Raw genomic sequence first — 11,130 nt, 5'->3', positions numbered from 1 at the left:
AAAGCAAAGATGTCACCTTGAAGACTATGGTGCACCTGACCCAAGCCATGGTATTTTCAATTGCATCATGTGCATGTGAAACCTGGACAATGAATATGGAATACCAAAGAAGGACTGACACAATTGAATTGTGTTGGCGAAGAATATTGAATATACCATGGACTGCCAAAAGACTGAACAAATGTGTCTTGGAGGAAGTTCAACCAGAATGCTCCATAGAAGCAAGGATGGTGAGACTGCATTTCACATACGTTGAACATGTTGTCAGGAGGATCAGTGACTGACACAGTGGCTGCAACAATGGGCTCAAGCATAACAACAATTGTAAGGATGGTGCAATGTTTCATTCTGTGCTACACAGGGTCACCATGAGCCGGAGCTGACTTGACGGCACTTAAAAACAACAACAAATACAAGAAGTTATCTACATCTTTTTAATTTCTTAGTTCAAATACAGTTTTAATAGGAAAGGATATAACTGAGTCCCTTTATTACGGTTGTCATTATCACAAGCGAAAGCTAAGAAACTGTTAGAAACTCACTTGTTGCCTACTCAGTTTCTGCATTGCTGATACTACCTCCTTATTTCTTAATGTGTAGATCAAAGGGTTTAAGAGCGGGATGAAAACCGTATAGAATATTGACAGGACCTTATTTACTAGGAAGTTGCTGAAAGGCCAGGCATAGATGAAGATGCAGGGCCCAAAGAAGAGGGTCACTACAGTGACATGGGCAGTCAGGGTGGCCCGGGCCTTGGCCATACCCACTGAGGATCGGCGTCTCACAGTGATCAGGATGAGTGTGTAGGAGATGAGCAAGAGCACAAAAGAGCTCATAGCCATTACATCACTGTCTGAAATCATTAATATCTCAAGGATATAGGTATTAGTGCAGGCAAGTTTGATAACCAAGGGGAGGTCACAGAAAAAGCTGTCCACTTGATTTGGACCACAGAATGGAAGGTTTACTATGAAGACCAACTGGCTTACCGAGTGTAGGACCCCAATGAGCCAGGAGCCCACAACAAGGACTGTACACTTGTGTATACTCATGATGGCTGCATAGTGCAGGGGTCGACATATGGCTACATATCTGTCATATGCCATGGCCACAAGGAGCATCATTTCACCACCAGCAAATACGTGATGAAAGAATACCTGAGCCATGCAGCCCTCAAAGGAGATGGTCCTGTGCTCCTTGAGGAAGTCAACAATCATTTTGGGAGTGGCAAAGGTGGATAGACACACATCGATGAAGGAGAGGTTGCTGAGCAGGAAGTACATGGGTGTGTGTAGAGCAGGTTCAGAGAGGACCGTGAGCACAATAAGGAGGTTTCCCAGCACAACGGATGAATAGAAGAGTGTGAAAAATGCAAAATAGATAAGTTGTAGCTCTTGAGGACCTGAAAGACTGTGCAACACAAATTAAGTCACTCTTGAGTTATTTCCTTGGTCCATGGTTTCAAGTTCCTGAGATCAGATCAGTAAATTTCCTGAAAAGTGACATTGAAATGCAAATAATATCATTGGATTGTGGGAGTAAGGGAGCAAAGCCAAGCCTGGCGTGAAATCTCACTCTATACACCTATGTGCTACAGACCCTCACTTTGTTGTTGTATGCTGTTGAGGAGATTCAGGCTCAGTGGACCCTGTAGAACAGAGTAGAACTGCGCCATAAGGTTTCCTAGACTGTAATCTTCATAGGAGTAGAGCGTGAGGTCTTTTGCCCATGGAGCCGCTGGTGGGTCCAAGTCACCAAAGTTTCAGTTACCAGCTGAGTGCTTCATCATTATGTCACCAGGGCTCCTTTTAATCCTCATTAGCATGCAAATACACATTGTCTGCAATCATTTCTTTTGCAGTGATTATGTATGCAGCTCTATTCTAAAAAACACAATTTTTACACCTCACCTTCACCACTGTAAAATTCCTAATAAATAGGACAATGAAGTGCTAGAGTTAAAGTGACAGATTTCAAATTTTATCTCTCATAATTCCTAGCAGTATGACCTTGGGCAAGTTAATTAACTTCTTTGTGGCTCAGTTTTTGCATCTGTAAACTGGAAGAATAATGATATATACCTCATAATTTTTTTTTTTTTTAATAAAAACGAAGAGTTATAAAAGGTGAAATATTTAGAATAGTGCCGGGCCCATAGATATTAGGTAGTAGGCCTTATTTCCATCAATGATGAAAACATTTCCATGTTGCTTCCAAAGAGTCACAACCTTGAAAACGCCACGGATCAGTTCTACTCTGCACACATGGGGTCACCATGAGTCGGAACTGACTCATCAGCTAACACCATCAACAAAGATGTTTTCTCACCTTGGTCAAAATAGTCAAATGGTAAAGTCTATCTTTAGTTACTTCTGTCTCTACTTTCCTTCATTCACAAAAAGTCAGTTAATTTCTCCCCTTGCCCCTGCTCCATTTTAGGATTCCAAGGTCATCAGGCCCCTTTTTCCAGACAGTTAGTGAAACCTGCAGTCAGACAAAGTAAACATTCTTAATGGTACAAAACTCTGTTTCTTTACCTGGAATGAAAGAAAAGTACTATAGGAATATGAAATTTATTTGCTAAAATCATCTGGTAGAGATCTCTTTTAACTGCTTCAACAATGTGCATATAGAAAACCTTGCACAGGCCTATGGCAGTGTTAACAGTAGTTATCTCTGGGTAAGAATCATTTTATTCTGTATACATTTCTGTATTTACTGAGGTTTTTTTTTCTGCAATGAGTGTGTATAATCTTTTTAATGAAGAGCTCTGTTGGTGCAGTGGTTAAGCACTCAGCTGCTAACAGAGATGTTGGAAATTCAAACTCACTAGCTGTTCTGAAAGAGAAAAGACTTGGCTGTTTTCACAAAGATTACAGACTAGGAAACTCTATGGGTCAGTTTCACTCTATTCTATAGGGTGAATATGAGCTGGAATCAGCTCAAGAACATACAACAACAACATCTCTTTTATCAGATTATAAAAACAAAAAACAGTAAAGCTCTTTTGAATTGATAAGGTTCTATTTTTTTTTAATTAAAAAAATAAAATAAGTAAAGTGATAAAATTAAAAATTATCTTTAATTACAACACACAGGGGATAATGTTTTGTTATTTAAAAAGTATAGTGAAAAAGCTTATACATTGATAAATTCAGCTGTTAAACAAAATTTTTAAAACAATGGTGGCTATGGGAAAAGTATATTGAGTGAGTTCTTAACAGTAAGTTTGAGAGGTCACATCTTCAAATGTTACCTTTACTGGACAAATGCGAGTGCCAGTGCTGCAAGAGTATGGTTATGAAGGATGCTATTTCTATGGGAACCAAAGACTTATGCTAAAGGAGATAAAATTCCCTCATAGAAATTGCAAGTACCAGTGAAGAGTTGAAGAAGAATCAGGAATGAGTTTAAATTTCCAACTATTTCATCTAGCTGGTACTTTTGCCTAGCACCAGGTGTAGGAGGCTCATAAATAGGCTTGTACATCCTTGTAATTGGCCATATATTATCTTGAGCTTTAATCTCTTAAAATAAATCATGCCTTAGGAGTTACCAGAGAAAGATGGAATACCAGAGGTTCAATTGATCAGAAAGCAGTGTAAGACATTCTTAGAAACTCAAGAAACCAAAAACCAAACCCGTTGCCATCAAGTACATTCTGACTCATAATGACCTTATACGACAAAGTAGAATTGCACCACAGAGTTTCCAAGGAGCAACTGGCGAATTCGGACCCAAAACCAGTTAACTCAAAGTAAAAATGTATATAAAAAGAAAATTACTCATTTTGTTGCTATTTATTTTAAATAAGTAAGCTGAAATTATGACCTCTCAGGTGATTGAATTTGATTCTAAACTCCACAAGCAAAGCAAACAAGATTTTTCCTCACCACAGTTGCCAAATTAATGAATAGATTCATAAATAATAATATGAATGATAGTATGCTTGCATGAATGAATATAATGCAGTTACAGCAGACAGAATAATGATTGATGAAATACAAATTGTTGTATTATCATTCTGTCCTTGTGTATAAAAACTCATTGCCATCGAGTCCATTCTGACTCATAACAACCCTCTAGGACAGAGTAGAACTGCTGCATAAGATTTGAGGAAGCAGACTGCTACATCTTTTTTCTGCTGAACTGATGCTATGTTCAAACCATTGACCTTTCGGTTAATGGCTGAGTGCTTAAGTACTGTACCACCAGGACTCCTTCCTTGTTTATAGACAAGAGAAGCCAAGCCACCGAGCAAGTGAGTCATAAGTGATTAATTGAATTTTTTGAACATCAAATCATGAAAAATTTCAAAAAAGTCAACTTACATTCTATCATCTTGAAACCATGACTAAAGCATAACTGATAAAAAGAAAGAAAGGAAGGACATAAAGAACAAAGGAAGGAAAGAAAGGAAGGAGAGAGGAAGGTTGCGAGGAGGGTGGAAGGGAGGAAGGAGGAAGGGCATCTACAGACTGATTATATTTCTCCAACATAATTATGGTAACTTACTGAGCATTGGTAAAGTGCTCCAAGCACTATGATAAAACTCTCCATTTGATTCATTTTTCTTAGCATTTATCAGCATGTTCTTCCGATTATATAGCTGAGAAATAATGTAAAAATAGAAACAGATATTGAAAATCAGAAGGCTTATTACTTAGAGCTGTTTACTTATGAATCAATTTTAAATGGATACTTTGAATATATATTTAAAAAAACCTATTACATGGCATGAATTTGGGTGAAATTTTGTAAATAATAAGAGACAAGAGAATATTTGAACATAAACAGATTTTCTGGATCACTCGGTACTATAAGTCCTAAGTTAGATGACATGCCAAGGGAAAAAAAAAAAATTATTTTTATTATTATTTTTTTAAGGGTGGAACTATTTAATTTTGAGTAATTCCATACACTCTACATCTTTGAAAATTAATAGGAATCTTATGGAAAATCATATGGGTGTGTCCTTCTGGCCCAAAACCATCATAGAAGTAAAAGGCAAAATAAATAAATAAATTCTTAAAGGGAAAAAACTCATCACAAGAAGCAATCAGAAAGGCCTGCATAAAAGAAAAGATAGAGTTCAAACTTATCCAGGTAAAGGTAGAAGAATTAGGTTGAGTGTGTATGTATTGGCTCTTTCTGAGTACTAAATTGTAGATACTTCATTTACCAACCAGATGAGGCACTCAAGCCTAGGCACAAATAATATGAGGCTTCTGAAAGTATGGAGCCTGAAATAATCTCTGTAATTAAATATAAACTAAGAATGGAACGATGTGCCATAAATATTGCTAAATTATTCATCAAGAATTTTTTATTAGAATAACCAAAAAGGCCGTTAAAACAACTGGGAAAAAAAAAAAAACTAGATGGGACTCTCCCCCCCCCATTCAGTAATTTTTCCACTTGGACAACATTTGTTTTACCGAGTTACTTAGAACTGATGTTGTGTGTGTGTGTATAAAATGCTAGATTTTGTCATGCCGGAAAGAAAATGTCTGTAAAAATCTAGAAACTATTACAGACTATAATTAGATTGTTATATTTATTTCTAAAGTATTTGGATGAGATAGTAATAGCCACCATTTCTTATACTCATTATGTGCTAGGAATTCTACAAAGCATTTTATAAGATTATTGAGATGTAGATATGTATAGACATAGATAAGTATAGATAGATATATAGAGGTATATTTTTTGGAGCCTGGTAGCATAGTGGCAAAGAGCTATGGCTGCTGACCAAACGGTCAGCAGTTTGAATCCATCAGCATCTCCTTGGAAACCCTATAGGGAAGTTCTACTCCATTCTATAGGGTCGCTAATGACTCACAATCGACTTAACAGCAACAAGTTTTTGGTGCCTATATATATATATATATATATACACACACACACATACAAATATACGTGGAAGTAAATAAAATGTATACAGTATACACAAATATATATAGAATATATTATTCTAGGTATTATACATAAACATATATAATGCCACATAAAAATTCATATATATTTAGATTATACATATATAAAATCTAAAATGCTCAAAATAACCCTTCAAGTGTCGTTTTATTCTCATATTACATAATCTCAATGAAGTTAAACAACTGACCTCATCATATGACAAATAAGTGACAAAGCTGAAATTTTCATTATATAAATAGTAGTCTAAGCATTCTAAAACCGTTTGCCTAATTATGCATGTGGAGATCAATGCAACAACCACATTACGTAGGTAATACCTGTGTAAAGAAGCAATTTAAGGGAACACACTGACCATTCACAGAAGAACCACATTATGTGCCCTACAACTACAGAATAAACTCAGAGTTCACAGTGGCTGAGTCTGTGACAGAGGAAGATGCACTTTTGCAGACACGAGGTTGAGTGGCATATAAACAATTAGCTCGTCTCAGGATAGTAAGGGGGAGTTCAAATATGGTAAGGCAAATTCAATCTCACTGACAGAATTAAAAGAAATAGAAAACTATATTAAAATACATTGTCTACAAAGAGCATTTTGAAGTGACACAAGTATCAAAACTTACATGCGAGTCATTGCTGGGTTGCCATATAGACTTTACAAAGAGGGTTAGGATTTATCGACTATTTCAGAAGGTCCACTGGAATAACCTGAGCTCTCATGACATTAGATACGTGACCTTCTCATACAGCTTGAAATCTGCCTCACTTGTACTTTCCACACTTTATTTCAGAGGAGGTGGAGATGAAAATGTATTTGTCACTAGGATAATTTTGTCCCAGAGGGACCATGGCTAAGAAGCCTTTTTATACCATAGACTAGCAAGTAGTATTTCTACCTAGGGATTCACGCTTCTTAAAATTTTTTAGGGATTCACGCTTCTAAGAATTAGGGATTCACGCTTCTAAGAATCAAGCTCCAAATCTATTGTTAGCCTCTTGTAAGTAGTGTGGCATTGATATCTTATTAATATTTATTCACAGGCAAGATTTCAGAGCTTTTTTTGTTGTTGTTGTTATCATTGTTTGTTGTTGTTAGGTACCGTCTAGTCAGTTCCGGCTCGTAGCTCCCCTATGCACAACAGAAAGAAACATTGCTAAGTCCCATGCCATACTCACAATTGTTGCTATGCTGAGCCCATTATTGCAGCCACTGTGTCAATTCATCTCCTTGAGGGTCTTCCTCTTTTTCACTGACTCTCTGCTTTACCAAGCTTGATGTCCTTCTCCAGGGATAGATTTCTCCTGATAACTTGTCCAAAGTACATGAGACATAGTTTCATCATCCTTGCTTCTAAGGAGCATTCTGGTTGTACTTCTTCCAAGACAGATTTGTTAGTTCTTTTGGCAGTACATGGTATATTCAATATTCTTCATCAACACCACAAATCAAAAGGGGCAGTTCTTCAATCTTCCTTATTCATCGTCCAACTTTCGCTTCCATGTGGGTGACTGAAAACGCCACCGCTTGGGTCAGGCACACTTTAGTCCTCAGGGTGACATCTTTGCTTTTTAACACTTGAAAGAGATATCTTGCAGATGATTTGCCCAAAATGCATCTTTTGATGTTTTGGCTGCTGTTTTCATGGGAGTTGATTGTGGATCCAAGTAAAGTGAAATCCTTGACAACCTCGATCTTTTCTCTGTTTATCATGATGTTGTTTATTGCAGCAGTTGTGAGGATTTTTGTTTTCTTTATGTGGAGGTGTAATCCATACTGAAGGCTGTGGTCTTCGACCTTCATCAGTAAGTGCTTCAAGACCTCTTCACTTTCAGCAAGCAAGGCTGTGTCATCTGCATAAAGCAGGTTGTTAACGAGTCTTCCTCCAATCCTGATGCCATGTTCTTCTTCATATAGTTCAGCTTCTTGGATTATTTGCTCAAGATATAGGTTGAATAGATATGGTGAAAGATACAACCCCGATGCACACTTTTCCTGACTTTAAACCACTCAGTACCCCCTTTTCTGTTCAAACAACTGCCTCTTGGTCCATGTACAGATTCCTAATGAGCACAGTTAAGTGTTCCAGAATTCCCATTCTCCCCTGTGTTATCTGTAGTTTGTTATGATCCACACAGTTGGATGCCTTAGCATGGTCAATAAAATACAGGAAAACATCTCTCTGATATTCTCTGCTTTCAGCCAGGATCCATCTGACATCAGCAATGATATCCCTGGTTCTGTGTCCCTTTCTAAATCCGGCTTGAGTTTCTGGCAGTTCTCTTTCAGTATACTGCTGCAGCTGTTTTGAATGATGTCCAGCAAAATTTTGCTTGCATGTGATATTAATGATATTGTTCCATAATTTCCACATTTGGTGGGATCACCATTCTTGGGAATAGGCATAAATATAGATCTCTGCCAGTCAGTTGGCCAAGTAGGTGTCTTCCAAATTTCTTGAGATAGACAAGTAAGCACTTCCAGCACTACATCCTTTTTTTGAGACATCTCAATAGGTATTCCATCAATTCCCAGAGCCTTGTTTTTTACCAATGCCTTCAGAGCAGCTTGGATTTCTTCCTTCAGTACCACCTGATCCTGATCATATGGTACCTCCTGAAATGTTTGAACATTGACCAATTCTTTTTGATATACTGACTCTGTGTATTTCTTCCATATTCTTTTGATGCTTCCTGAGTCATTTAATATTTTCCACATAGAATCCATCTGTATTGCAACTCAAAGCTTGAATTTTCTGTGCAGTTCTTTCAGCTTGAGAAATGCTAAGTGTGTTCTTCCCTTCTGGTTTTGTATATCCAGGTTTTTGCACATGCCATCATAATACTTTTCTTTGTCTTCTCGAGCCGCCTTTTGAAATCTTCTGCTCAACTCTTTTACTTCATAATTTTTTCCTTTTGATTTAGCTACTCAAGGTACAAGAGGAAGTTTTAGTCTCTTCTGACATCCATTTAGGTCTTTTCTTTCTCTACCGTCTTTTTAATGACCTCTTGCTTTCTACATGTATGATGTCCTTGGTGTCATACCACAACACATTTGGTCTTCAGTCATTAGTGGTCAAGACATCAAATCTATTCTAGAGATGGTCTCTAAATTCAGGTGAGATATACTCAGATTCATACTTTGGCTCTTGTGGACTTGTTCTACTTTTCTCCAGTTTTGACTTGAGCTTGCATATGAGTAATTGATGGTCTGATCTGTAGTTGGCCCCTGGCCTTGTTCTGACTGATGATATTGAGTTTTTCCGTTGTCTTTTTCCACAGATGTAGCCTATTTGATTCTTGTATGTTCCATCTGGTGAGGTCCATGTGTATAGTTGCCATTCATGTTGGTAAAAAAAGGTATTTGCAGTGAAGAAGCCGGTCTTGCAAAAATTAATCATGCAATCTCTGGCATAGTTTCTATCACCAAGGCCATATTTTCTGACTACCTATCCTACTTCTTTGTTTCCAACTTTCGCATTTCAATTACCAGTAATTATCAGTGCATTCTGATTGCATGTTTGGTCAATTTCAGACTGCAGAAGTTGGTAAAAATCTTCAATTTCTTCATCTTTGGCCTTAGTAGTTGGTGTGTAAATTTGAATAATAGTTGTATTAACTGGTCTTCCTTGTAGGTGTATGAATATTATTCTATTACTGACAGTGTTGTACTTCAGGATAGATCTTGAAGCGTGCTTATTGATGGTGAATGCAACCCATTCCTCTTCAAATTGTCATTCCGGCATAATAGACCATAATGATTGTCTGATTCAAAATGGCCAATATCAGTCCATTTCAGCACACTAATGCCTAGGACAGCAATCGCTATATGTTCCGTTTCATTTTTGACAATTTCCAATTTTCCTAGACTCATACTTCGCACATTCCAGGTTCCAATTATTAATGGACGTTTGTAGCCATTTCTTCTCATTTTGAATCCTGCCACATCAGCAAATGAAGGTCCCGAAAGCTTGACTCCATCCACGTCGTTAAGGTCAACTCTACTTTCAGGAGGCAGCTCTTCCCCAGTCATCTTTTGAGTACCTTCCAACCTGAGGGGCTCATTTTCCAGCAGTATATCAGACAATGTTCCACTGCTATTCATAAGGTTTTCACTGGTTAATTCTTTTAAGAGGTAGGTTAACGGGTCCTTCTTCCTAGCCTTTCTTAGCCTGGAAGCTCAGCTGAAACCTGTTCTCAATGGGTGACCCTGCTGGTATCTGAATACCGGTGGTATAGCTTCCAGCATCACAGCAATACACAAGCCCCCACAGTACATTTGGAGGCTATTGCAGAAGTTCCCTGCATATGCCCACCTAAATCATGAGATGGCTGTAGACAGAGACAGGACTGAGGGAATAAGCATTTCAGGGATAGGATGTTTGTTGTTAGCTCCTATCTAGTGGGCCCCTGATTCATGGCAACCTCTTGCACATTGAGATCAGACCATTGTGATCCATAGGGTTTTCATGGGCTGTTGTTTGGAGGAAGATCATCAGGATTTCTTCCTAGTCCATCTTAGTCTGGGAGATCTGCTGAAACCTGTTCAACACCATAAGAACACACAAACCTCCACTGACACGTGGGTGGTGGTTGTGCATGAGGTGTATTGGCCAGATTCAAACTTGGATCTCCTCATGGAAAGTGAGAATTGTACCACTGTAGCACCACTGCCCTTCAGGGGTAGGACATTCGGACTTAATTAACTGATTGCAAACAAAGGCCAAGAAAGGGTGAAAAATCAAAACATAAAAAAACCTGGGAAGAACTAGAGGGATATTCTATAACAGAATTTCAAAATGTAGTCCATGGAACTTGGAGGTGTTGTGTAGATGCCTCACATGCTCCTGTAGGAGAGTGGAGGCTCCGGATCTCCCCACACTCCCAATATGTCAGGCTGGTACAATGCAAATAGCAATCAACAAGTTGATAGATAAATACTGTGGTACATACAGTGGGACATATCTTGATTGTGGTGATGGTTTTTGAAATACACATGACAAAACAAAATGTGCACTTTGAGTATGTTTGGTTTATTGTATACTAATTATATCTTATTTTTTTTATACAGCCAGCATAAGACCCAGCAATCTCATTCCTAGACATGTACTTGAGAAAAATGAAAACATCTTCACACAAAAATCTGTACATGAGTACCTGTAGAAATTTCATTCATAATCCTCCCAAACCAGAAAG

General features: G+C 37.9%; 1 pseudogene; it reads right to left on the bottom strand.

Moving 5' to 3' along the window:
* Window positions 1-530: 530 nt before the first annotated feature.
* Window positions 531-1,457, bottom strand: LOC126083603 (olfactory receptor 4K15-like; annotated as a pseudogene).
* Between the last annotated feature and the right edge of the window lie 9,673 nt (window positions 1,458-11,130).

The sequence above is a fragment of the Elephas maximus genome, chromosome 10 (genome assembly GCF_024166365.1).
Source record: "Elephas maximus indicus isolate mEleMax1 chromosome 10, mEleMax1 primary haplotype, whole genome shotgun sequence".
Taxonomy (NCBI): Eukaryota; Metazoa; Chordata; class Mammalia; order Proboscidea; family Elephantidae; genus Elephas; species Elephas maximus.
The sequence above is the reverse complement of the archived record's forward strand: the minus strand, read 5'-3'. Positions and strand labels throughout refer to the sequence as shown.